The 10749-nt window shown below is 41.2% G+C and overlaps 1 non-coding gene across 1 annotated transcript; it reads left to right on the top strand.

The window, feature by feature from the left end:
• The first annotated feature begins 4677 nt into the window (after nt 1-4677).
• LOC113935218 lies at nt 4678-4818 on the top strand. Its single transcript, XR_003523964.1, has one exon. It is a non-coding gene; the product is annotated as a U4 spliceosomal RNA (small nuclear RNA).
• Nucleotides 4819-10749: the final 5931 nt, after the last annotated feature.

The following is a 10749-nucleotide window of genomic DNA, read 5'->3' as shown; positions in this document are numbered from 1 at the left end:
CATGAGTTCATTCTGATACAAATACATGACTGAGTAAATGAACGAAAAGTGACAAACCTCCTGTGCAGAAGAATCCCAAATAATTTATGTAAATACTCTACCGTCAAGGAGGAGGAGCAGATCTCCCCTCCTCCAAACAAGTGGACTGCACATGACTTTCTTCCAAAGAGTACCCTATGAAAAGAAGGAAGAAAGGGTAACTTTACAATGAAGAAATGTGGCAAACACTAACTCAGCCAGGTGATCTGGGTGAATATCAACAGTGATAATATTCCCCCTTGATACAATGTAATGAAAATGCCACTGAATTCCTATGGTCTTCCAAAAACACATAACCCCTGTCTAAACTTGAGAAAACATCAAACAATTCCTAACGGAGGGACATTCTGTAAAATGCCTGACCTGTACTCCTCAAAATTTTAAAGATCATCAAAAATAAGAAGAGTCTGAGAAACTGCCCCAGCCAAGAGGAATTTAGGGAGACCTAACTACTGAATGTAATGTGGTGTCCTGGATGGGATCCTAGAATGCGGGGAAAAAATGAGGAAATCTGAACAAAGCATGGATTTCAGTTAACAATAATGTATCACTGTTGGTTTATTAATTGTGACAAACGTACCATACTAATAGATGATATTAATAATAAGGGAAACTGGCTGTGGGGTATATGGGAACTCTGTATTATCTTCATAATGTTTCCGTAAATCTAAAACTGTTCTGAAATAAAAAGTTTATTTAAAAATAAATCATAATACCACTACAGACTTTTAAAAAAGATTAAATTGAATCCCAATTCCACAGCTTATTGACTGTGACCTTGGCTAAGTCATTTAACCTTTCTAAGTGTCATCCATAAAATGATGATACTGTTATCCACCTCACAAGATTGTTATGAAGGTAAAGTGCAAAAGCACCTGGTTCCCTCCACCTTGGCTTAGGGACTATCAAAATGCACTTGAGTGAACCTGGGGAGGAAATGCACTCTAATTGGCCTGGAAACTAGGTCTTTTGCACCTTCTTGAAACATTCTAGCAGTGTCAGGTACAGCCCCCCCCCCCCCCCATTGCAAAGCTGACTAAATGCTCAGCAGTTCCCAAAATAGTGCCCTCCCAGTCTCTGAGGTTCTTGGTCTACCAAGAGGGAAGACTGGTGTGCAAAATGAGGTTGAGTTCGCTGGGCTTACAGAGAAGAGCAAAGCCAGAGTGGGTATGGAAGGGAATGAGGACGGTCTTAACTTAGAATGAGCCTGAGCTGATTTGGCAGGTGATTAGCTAAGGAGACAGCCATGCTTCTTTCCCCCAGGGGCTTCTGTTTGGATGGTGGAGTCCAACAGCACCCGTGGGGCCTGGAATCCCAGCGAGCAGGCTGCTGGGCAGAGCTGGGATGCCCCCTGGCATAACTCTCTGGACCACGGACTAGGCAGGGGAAGATGACAGTCTGAAAAGCTGTCTTTTTTTCTTACCCTATTATTGTTCATGCTGTGTTACTGTGTGCAGTAGTTTTCTCACTGCACCTTTTAGGGAAGTTTGGAGGTGGCAGAACTGTTCGGTCGGCTCTGCTTTACTCTGAAGAGGAGATACTCCTGTGGTAGGTTGGCATCCATAGTTCCAGTTTCATTCATCGGGATTGAGACAACCGGATTCTTTCGCAGAAAGGGAGTTGTGCTTACACACGCCTGTTTTCTTGGAGCTCTACACCAGAGGGCAGTGTGGCGGCTCAGTTCTAGAGATGCCCTTTATTCCAAGCGGGTATGGCTGAGCAATGGGTCTTCTGTTAGGGTTTTCCTGGGGAATAAAAGAGGAAGGTAGGTGTATTCATTTTCTGTTGCAGTGGAAGAAAGAACCACAAACTCAGCAGCTTAAAACAGCACGCATTCGTGAGCCCACGGCTCCGTAGGTCAGCAGTGGATTGCTTTCACGGTCAGAGAGAGGAGGCAACAGTGGGTATGGCTGGCTGGAGGGAGTGATCCGGGAAACCAGGCATATAACAGGGGAACCATAAACATTGGCTAGTGAGCTCTATCATGCTACAGCCACGTCAGACAAGGAAAAGAAAAGGATACGATGCAGAGTGCTTTTGAAGAGCTCAAGGGAGCAACTGAATGGGGATTTTGCTAGGTTGACAAACTTCCCTGGGTGTTCCTAAAATCTGACTTCAGATCAGAGTTTCATTCTCTGTGATGGGATAGTTGGGACTGTGTTCAATTCATCAGCACACTGAAATCTTTCCAAGTCTTAAAACAAAACAAAACCCTCCTGACTCTAGAACTTTTCTTCTCTGGTCTAGACCCCTTGAAAAAAGCTGTTCTTTATTCTCTTTTCCAAGCTCTCCTGGAAAAAAAAATGGACCTTTCAAAATGCAAAAATAGGACTTCTAAATGCAAAAATAAGACTTCTAAATGCAAAAATAGGCTTAATCCTCCCTCCACTGTCTATTGCCTTTGTAACAGACCCACAGATTTTCCTCAGGCTTAAAAGGTGGACACCCAAGCAAAAATGAGCTTAGTTGTACTGTCCCAACCTCCAAGACAGACAAGAAACTCTGCCTTCCTTGTACTTTCCCTGACATGCTGCATTTTACTGATTGATTGATTGATTGATTAATTGATTTATGGGGGGCGCTGGGGGGGGCAGAGCAAGAGGGAGAAAGAGAATCTTAAGCAGGCTCCCTGCTCTATTTCATGACCCTGAGATCATGACCTGAGCCAAAACCAACAGTCAGACACAACTACCCAGGGCCACCCAGGCATCCCTAACATGCTGCATTTTTAATTTTAAAGAATAGAAGCAGCTGAAGGCAGGTCTGTGCTCTTTCTTAGCTGGAGACATATTTTTGCAGCCCATTTTGTTAACCAGTTAGGAAGCTTTACTTCTCTCTTACTTGGTAAAATTTATGGAGTTCTGCTGTTCAAATGTGGTAAAGAATCATATGCATTTAAGTAGTATCATTGGTTCCAAGATGTCAGGAGAAGCCAGATCTCTCTACTGACTTCTTGAGATGCAATCATAAGAGAAAGAGCCTGTAAATGGGCTTCTCAAAGAAAAATAGCAAATGCTCCTCTTTCTGCCTCTTTTGGTAATAGTCCCACTTACAGGATACAGTTGTTAATCTACAACAGGAAGGGGATGCTAAATTTGGTGGAGAGTGAAGAAGATATTACAATGAGGAGAAAGGAATTAACCCATGAAAACTTTGTGATTAAAAGGCTTATTACTTTGAGTTGACCTTGAAACATTTCATTGCCTACTTCTGTGCTGCCACCTGGCTTGGCAATGGACAATAAAGTCTCCAAAAACGCTTCGTGTAAGATTGTTGTTTGTCTTCATTAATTTACCCTAGTGACCCTGGGTGAGACATTGCTCCATCAGGAGAGGTAGAGTCTCAGGAGAACCATCCAGCTAGTCAACTGAATTACCAACAGCCCAATTGTCACAAAAAACCAGTTACCCACTGCTTCCTTTTTGGCAGCCTTTCCTATGGTGGAGGCTACATTCTACTTCCCTATCAAACGTGACTTTGTATTTCTCACTTTTATCAGTGCATTTCCATTCAGCAGCCAGGCCGTCCTGGACAAATGGCACAGTCTGCTCAATACACCTGGCATGGAGTGGGCACTTAAAATTCATTAACTGATCCAACACTTCCTCCTTTACTTCCAAATTAACATTTTCTCTCAGCTGGATGGGGACTTCTTCCTTCCTTACTCTAGATGCTGTTTTCTCTAACTCTGTGCCAGGACTTGCCAGATGAGCAAAGAAAACTCCCCACTTGCACAGACATTGCCCCATATGGATGTCACATACTTGTAAATCTCCTAGACATTCATCTTTTTAAAACCCACCTTGAGAAAAGCTACGCATAAGCAGTTGCTCTTCAGTTCCAAATGGACATTGGGCTTACATAGGCTTTTTCTGCCAAGTACATTGTCAACAGATAGGGCTATTTTCTTTACTGACATCACGCTTTCCCCTTCAGGTGGACACCAAAGAAAACACTTTAAACTTCTGTGTGTGTGTGTGTGTGTTTTTTTAAGATTTTATTTATTTATTTGAGAGAGAGAGAGAGAGAGTAAGAGAGAGTGCACGAGAGGGTCAGAGGGAAAAGCAGGGTCCCCACTGAGCAGGGAGTCTGATGCAGGACTCGATCCCAGGACTCCAGGATCATGACCTGAGCCGAAGGCAGTCGCTTAACCAACTGAGCCACCCAGGCACGCAACACTTTAAACTTCTGGAAACATGATGGCCCTGATGAGGAGAAAGAGGAGAGAAGAACAAAAGGCCAAAAGGGAGGTAGTGGAAAAAAAAAAACATAAGACTGAGAAATAATCCCAAAGCAAGATGTCACATATAAGAACACATCTTGGCTTTCTCACCTTTCAAAATTAAAACGACCTAACTATCCAATGTTAGAGGAATAATTAAGTGAATTATCATCTATTCACACAATGGAATATTGTGCAGCCATTAAATGTTCCCTTTGAAGAATATGCCTCAGCAAAGAGGAAAAGTTTATGTAATGATAAATGGAAAAAAAAAAAAAAAAGCAAAATGGGGCACCTGGCTGGCTCAGCCGGAAAACCGTGTGACTCTTGATCCTGCGGTCGTGAGTTCGAGCCTCACCTGAGGTGTAGAGGTTACTTAAGTAAATAAAACTTTAAAGAAGGAAAAAAGTAAAACAAGCTTTGTGCAGTGGCAGTATTGTAGCCAATGAGGTTTATCCAAGGTGCAATTATTGCTAAATGAAAACTTTTCCCAATACCCCACCATGACGACTCGAAATACAGTGGGCATTGACAATTTTTGACAGTCTCTATGGAGACTGAATTTAAAAAAAAAAAGGCAAACAAAATCATATTGTGCTGTAATCTGCTTATCAATTTGTGTGTCTGTACCACCATTAGATTGAGAAAAGGGTAAGGAGTGGGAGTAGCGGGGATCCATGTCAAAGACAGAACCCTGAGGAACACTGACATCTATGGAATATTGCAGGAAGGGGTGCTTTCAAAGAAGACAGAAAATATGAAGCAAAGAAGCCATGGAAAGGACTGAACCAAGAGAGCATGAGGTCACAGAATATGGGAGAAGATGACACATCCGAGGTGTCTCCCAAAGTGGGAGACCCTAGTATAGGTGTTTTGCTATGAGCAAACTTGAGCAGTTTCAAGAGGAACTTAGTGAGTTGGATAACATCCCAGGGTAAGGGAGAGATGACATCTGAGCTGAAGTCTACCTGTCAGCAAAGCCTATGTTCTCTGCTTTACTCTAGGCTGTCTCCCTGCCATGTTAGAAATATCTCCGGATTGTGGACGAGATCATGATTGAAGAAGGATCAATTCACTGTATTTTCTTTTTTCTTTAAGATTTTATTTATTTATTTGAGAAAGAGAGAGCGAGAGAATGAGAGAGAGCATGAGTGGGGTGGAGGGGCACAGGGAGAGGGAGAAGCAGGGTCCTGGCTGAAGAAGGAGGCCCCTGCAGGGCTCGATCCCAGGATGCTGGGATTAGGACCCGAGCCGAAGGCAGACACCCAACCAACTGAGCCACCCAGGCGCCCCATGTATTTTTTATTTAAGGGCTACACTTTGATACAAGGACAGTGGTGGGAGTAGAAGGTGAGAGAATGGACCCCAGGGCAACAGATTAGTATGGGGAGTGCAAACTCCATCGCTTGCAAAGCAGATAAGGTAGAAGGGGAAGCGGCTTGGCAAACAGGTGCCTACTCACTCTGCCTACAAGGGGGCAGGAATGCAGGGCCCTCATCCACTGTGGCTGGATATTCCAATTTGTTTAGAGGTGCCAGAAATCTGGATTTTATCTTTCTCTGTGACATTTTCAAATTTTAAATGCTGGGTTCCAAATAAAAAACACTTTTAAACACTACACAGACTAAATAAATCTGTGGAGTAGATTGGGCCCAAGTTTAGACTGCTGGCTTCGTATCGGTAAAGGCAGTTGGACTTCAGGAACTATATCTTCAGTTGTGCTGGTTCTATGCAGAGCTGACCCCCAGGTGGCGGGGGGCGTGGTGGGGGGGAGGAATCCCTGAGCAGGCGTTGTGTGGGGGCACTTCCCCTACCAACCTCCTTCCCCAGCTTTTCTCACTGGGCCCATCACTCAACTTAATATGATGAATGCTTTGTTGGGTTCTGTTCCATGGAGTTAAAGGAGCATGGAGTTTCTCTCATCACAGTCGTTCTTTCCTAGGAAAATAAATGGCCCGCTCCCTGGAGTTGGGGATTTTTTTATGCAATGACTTTCCTCTACAAGATTTATTGCAGCAGCTTTGTGAGAGATTTGTAGTAAGTAGTGTTCAGGCTGTAGGTCTTAAATCCTCAATGCCACAGTCGTAACTCTCCAGGAAGGAAATGATGGAAGATCACAGTAGTTAATAGTGCATTATGATGATACTGTCTCCACAGAAATGATGGCCGTCTTGCTGCTGTTGTCTTACTTAGGAAATGTGAGCTCTTCAGGTGCGCTTGAGATATCTATCCTGGTGGTACTTTGCGAGATCCCGAAGAACTGACAGACTAGGGGAAGAAAGCAAACATTTACTGAATATCTACCATTTCCCTTTTCACATATGGGGAGACTAAGGCTCAAACAAGTTCAGTCATTTTCCCAAGGTCTCCTACTGTAAAACCTTTCTGATTACAAAGCAGATCTTGTTTACCATGCCACATGGAACATATTTTTAAATATAAAAGAATGTCTAATGGATCAAAGTTGGTAGGAGTGAATGGTGAAATATTTCCCCCATTTTAGGTTTAACCTGAATCTACCTCACTTTTAGACTCAGGGCACAGTGTAGGGGAAGTCCAGGGGATAAACAATCTATATGACACCATGAGGAAACAATCAGACAAACCCAGACTGTAGAATAAAGACAATCATTCCAAACACTGTCAATGTCATGGTTTAAAAATGTCAAGATGCTCTTCTAGTTTAAAAGAGATTCAGGGATGCCTGGGTGGCTCAGTCGGTTAGGCATCTTCCTTCAGCTCAGGTCCTGATCCCAGGATCCTGGGATCAAGTCCCACATTGGGCTCCTTGCTCAGCAGGGAGCCTGTTTCTCCCTCTCCCTCTGCCTGCCTCTCCCCCTGCTAATTCTCTCTCTCTCTCTGAAAAATAAATAAATAAAATCTTAAATAAATAAATACATACATACATACATACATAAAAGAGATTGAAAAGACAAATTAAATGCAAGATACAAACCTTAATTGGATCTTGGTTCCAAAGAGAACTACTGGATTTAATATTTTGGGAACAATTGAGGAAATTTGAATATGGACTAGATATTAGATGATAGAAGAGATCATTATTCGTTGTCTTAAATGTGATAATGACATTGTGGTTATGCAGGGAAACAGTCTTATTCTTAGGAGATAACTACTGAAGTACTTAGGAATGAAGTATTATGATGTCTGCCCTTCAGTTTCAAATGATTGAGAAAAAAATTATGTGTGTGTGTGTGTGTATAAAATATAAATTGCTGAATCTAGGTGGTGAGTATGTAGGTGTTCAGTATACTATTCTTTCAACATTCCTGTGCATTTAAGATTCTTCATAGTAGGGCGCCTGGGTGGCTCAGTCGTTAAGCGTCAGCCTTCGGCTCAGGTCATGATCCCAGGGTCCTGGGATCAAGCCCCACATCGGGCTCCCTGCTCCACGGGAAGCCTGCTTCTCCCTCTCCCACGCCCCCTGCTTGTGTTCCCTCTCTCGCTGTGTCTCTCTCTGTCAAATAAACAAATAAAATCTTAAAAAAAAAAGATTCTTCATAATAAAAAAATAATGAAAAAAATAGAATTCTTCATAGTATAAAGTGACCATATACAAGTAGAAAAATGACTGACTTAAGCTGCCTCAGAATGATGAAGAGGGGACTATACTGAAAAGGGTAAATGCATTTTGAAATTCCTTTAGAAGATTAAAAATATGGACAAACTTACATAGCTTCAAATACATGTTCATTAGAAATGAAAAACATTTTAAAAGGATAGATCTTATCTCCTAAGAATAAGACTGTTTCCCTGCATAACCACAATGTCATTATCACATAACTAAGGGAGCCTGGGTGGCTCAGTCGTTAAGCATCTGCCTTTGGCTCAGATCATGATCCCAGGGTCCTGGGATCGAGCCCCGCATTGGACTCCCTGATTGGCGAGGAGCTTGCTTCTCCCTCTCCCACTCCCCCTGCTTGTGTTCCATCTCTCGCTGTGTCTCTCTGTCAAATAAATAAATAAAATCTTTAAAATAAAATAAAATAAAAGGATAAATGTACATAACTACAGCCATTTAAAAATATATTTGCTGGTGGACAAGAACTAAAACTGTATCTGTTTGGTTAGTGGAACAAGAGGTGATATTTTTCCAAAATTACTCTTGCTATATCTTTTCCATTAATATAATCATCAGAAATATGCTCATAGACCAAAGCAGAAAAAGATCATAACTCTTTTGCTATGGTGTGAAGTTGCAGATGACTATTTTTCTTTTAAGAGTCATCCTTAAAGTCCATTATAAAACAACATCCTGTATTTTTTATAATCAGTAAGTGCATTGAATATATTGCCTTACTATAAAACACATCAATCTGGGGACTTCAGCTCCATAATTGTAGCATGGTTAGGAAAGATCTGGGGAAAACAAGTGAAAATTAAATAATTAAAAATTTAAAACAGCTTCAGGAAGTTGGAAGTTTGGTTCAGGAATGGCAAGGCTAATAGTTTCGTCTGAATTATAAGAATGACTGTCTAAAATAGGGTTTAGCAAACACAGGCTGGACACCGACTTTTGTAAATAAAGTTTTATTGGAGCATAACCATGCTCATTCATTTATGTATTGGCTATGGCTGCTTTCACACTACAAGAGGTGAGTGGTTTCAACAGAGACTGTGTGACATGCAAAGCCTAAGATACCACTCTATGGTCTTTTATGAAAAACTTTGCAGAGCCCTAGTCTAAAAGTATCCATGCAGGGCTCTTGGGTGGCTCAGTTGGTTAAGCTACTGCCTTCGGCTCAGGTCATGATCCTGGAGTCCCTGGATGAGTCCCGCATCGGGGGGGTGGGGGGTGGGTCCCGGGGGGGGGGGGTCCCTGCTCAGCAGGGAGTCTGCTTCTCCCTCTGACCATCCCCCCTCTCATGCGCTCTCTCTCTCTCTCTCATTCTCACTCTCTCAAATAAATAAATAAAATCTTTTAAAAATAAATAGAAAAAAGATAAAATAAAAAGATAAAATAAAAAAAGAATGCTTAAAATAGATATTTTGAAGTGTTCTGTGATTTATTTTACTTAAATATCACTATCATGAACATTTTCTATTTCCATTGTTTCCTCATCCTTTAAAAAACAGAATTTTTTCTGATTACAAAAGTAATAAATTTTTTAAAAAGTATTATTTTTAATGACTGTGTAACATTCCATCATATAGACACCATTATTTATTTAATAGTTAACATGTTATTACACTATTTTGTTATTATGAGCAATCCTGTGAGAATTACCTTGGTTATTTCCCTCTTGTATTTCTGATTATTTTCTTTGGTGCATGAAAATTAGAATTTCCATGTCAGGCTTTAATAACTATATAATATCTATTTGTATTTGCTTTTCCCCTCACAATTTGAAGCATTGAAAAAATAGTAATTTCTTATTCAATTGTTTTTTCTTAAAAATATTTATTAAATGAACAAACCACATTGTAACAATGTAATTTTTAAAAATGCGAATTAAAAATTACAATATGCCCACCACAATAAATCAACTTTATTTTTCCATATTCTCATGTAGTCATTTTTCATATGCATGGATACTTTTATTTTATTTTATTTATTTATTTTTAAAGAGGGGGGAGGGTCAGAGGGAGAAGCAGACTCCCTGCTGAGCAGGGAGCCCGATGTGGGACTCGATCCTGGGACTCCAGGATCATGACCTGAGCCGAAGGCAGTAGCTTAACCAACTGAGCCACCCAAGAGCCCTGCATGGATACTTTTTGACTAGGGCTCCGCAAAGTTTTTCATAAAAGACCATAGAGTGGTATCTTAGGCTTTGCATGTCACACAGTCTCTGTTGAAACCACTCAATTCTTGTTGTAGTGTGAAAGCAGCCATAGCCAATACATAAATGAAGCGTCTGCCTTCAGCTCCGGTCATGATCCCAGGGTCCTGGGATTGAGTCCCGCATTGGGCTCCCTGCTTAGCTGAGAGCCTGCTTCTTCCTCTCCTCCTTGCTCGCTGTCTCTGTCTGCCTCTCTCTCTCAAATAAATAAATAAATAAATAAATAATGTTTTAAAAAAAGTATCTAGGAAATATAAACTATACCCATTAACAGTAGTTTAGGAAGTGATATTTGGGAGGACTTTTGGTTTCTCAATATAATTCTAGAGTACTTAATTTTTTAAAAAGCATGTATATCAAAAGAAGAAATATATATATCCACTTTATTTTTTAATATATTTTTTAAGATTTTATTTTTAAGTAATCTCTATACCTAACATGGGACTCAAACTCATAATCTCAAGATCAAGAATCACATGCTCGGGCGCCTGGATGGCTCAGATGGTTCAGCATCTGCCTTCGGCTCAGGTCATGATCCCAGGGTCCTGGGATCAAGCCCCACGTCGGGCTCCCTGCTCAGCAAGGAGCCTGCTTCTCCCTCTCCCTCTGCCTCTCTCCCTGCTCATGCTTTCTCTTCTCTCTCTCTTTATCTCTGTGTCTCAAATGAATAAATAGAATCCTTAAAAAAAA

Source organism: Zalophus californianus, chromosome 13, assembly GCF_009762305.2.
Source record: "Zalophus californianus isolate mZalCal1 chromosome 13, mZalCal1.pri.v2, whole genome shotgun sequence".
NCBI lineage: Eukaryota > Metazoa > Chordata > Mammalia > Carnivora > Otariidae > Zalophus > Zalophus californianus.
The sequence above is the reverse complement of the archived record's forward strand: the minus strand, read 5'-3'. Positions and strand labels throughout refer to the sequence as shown.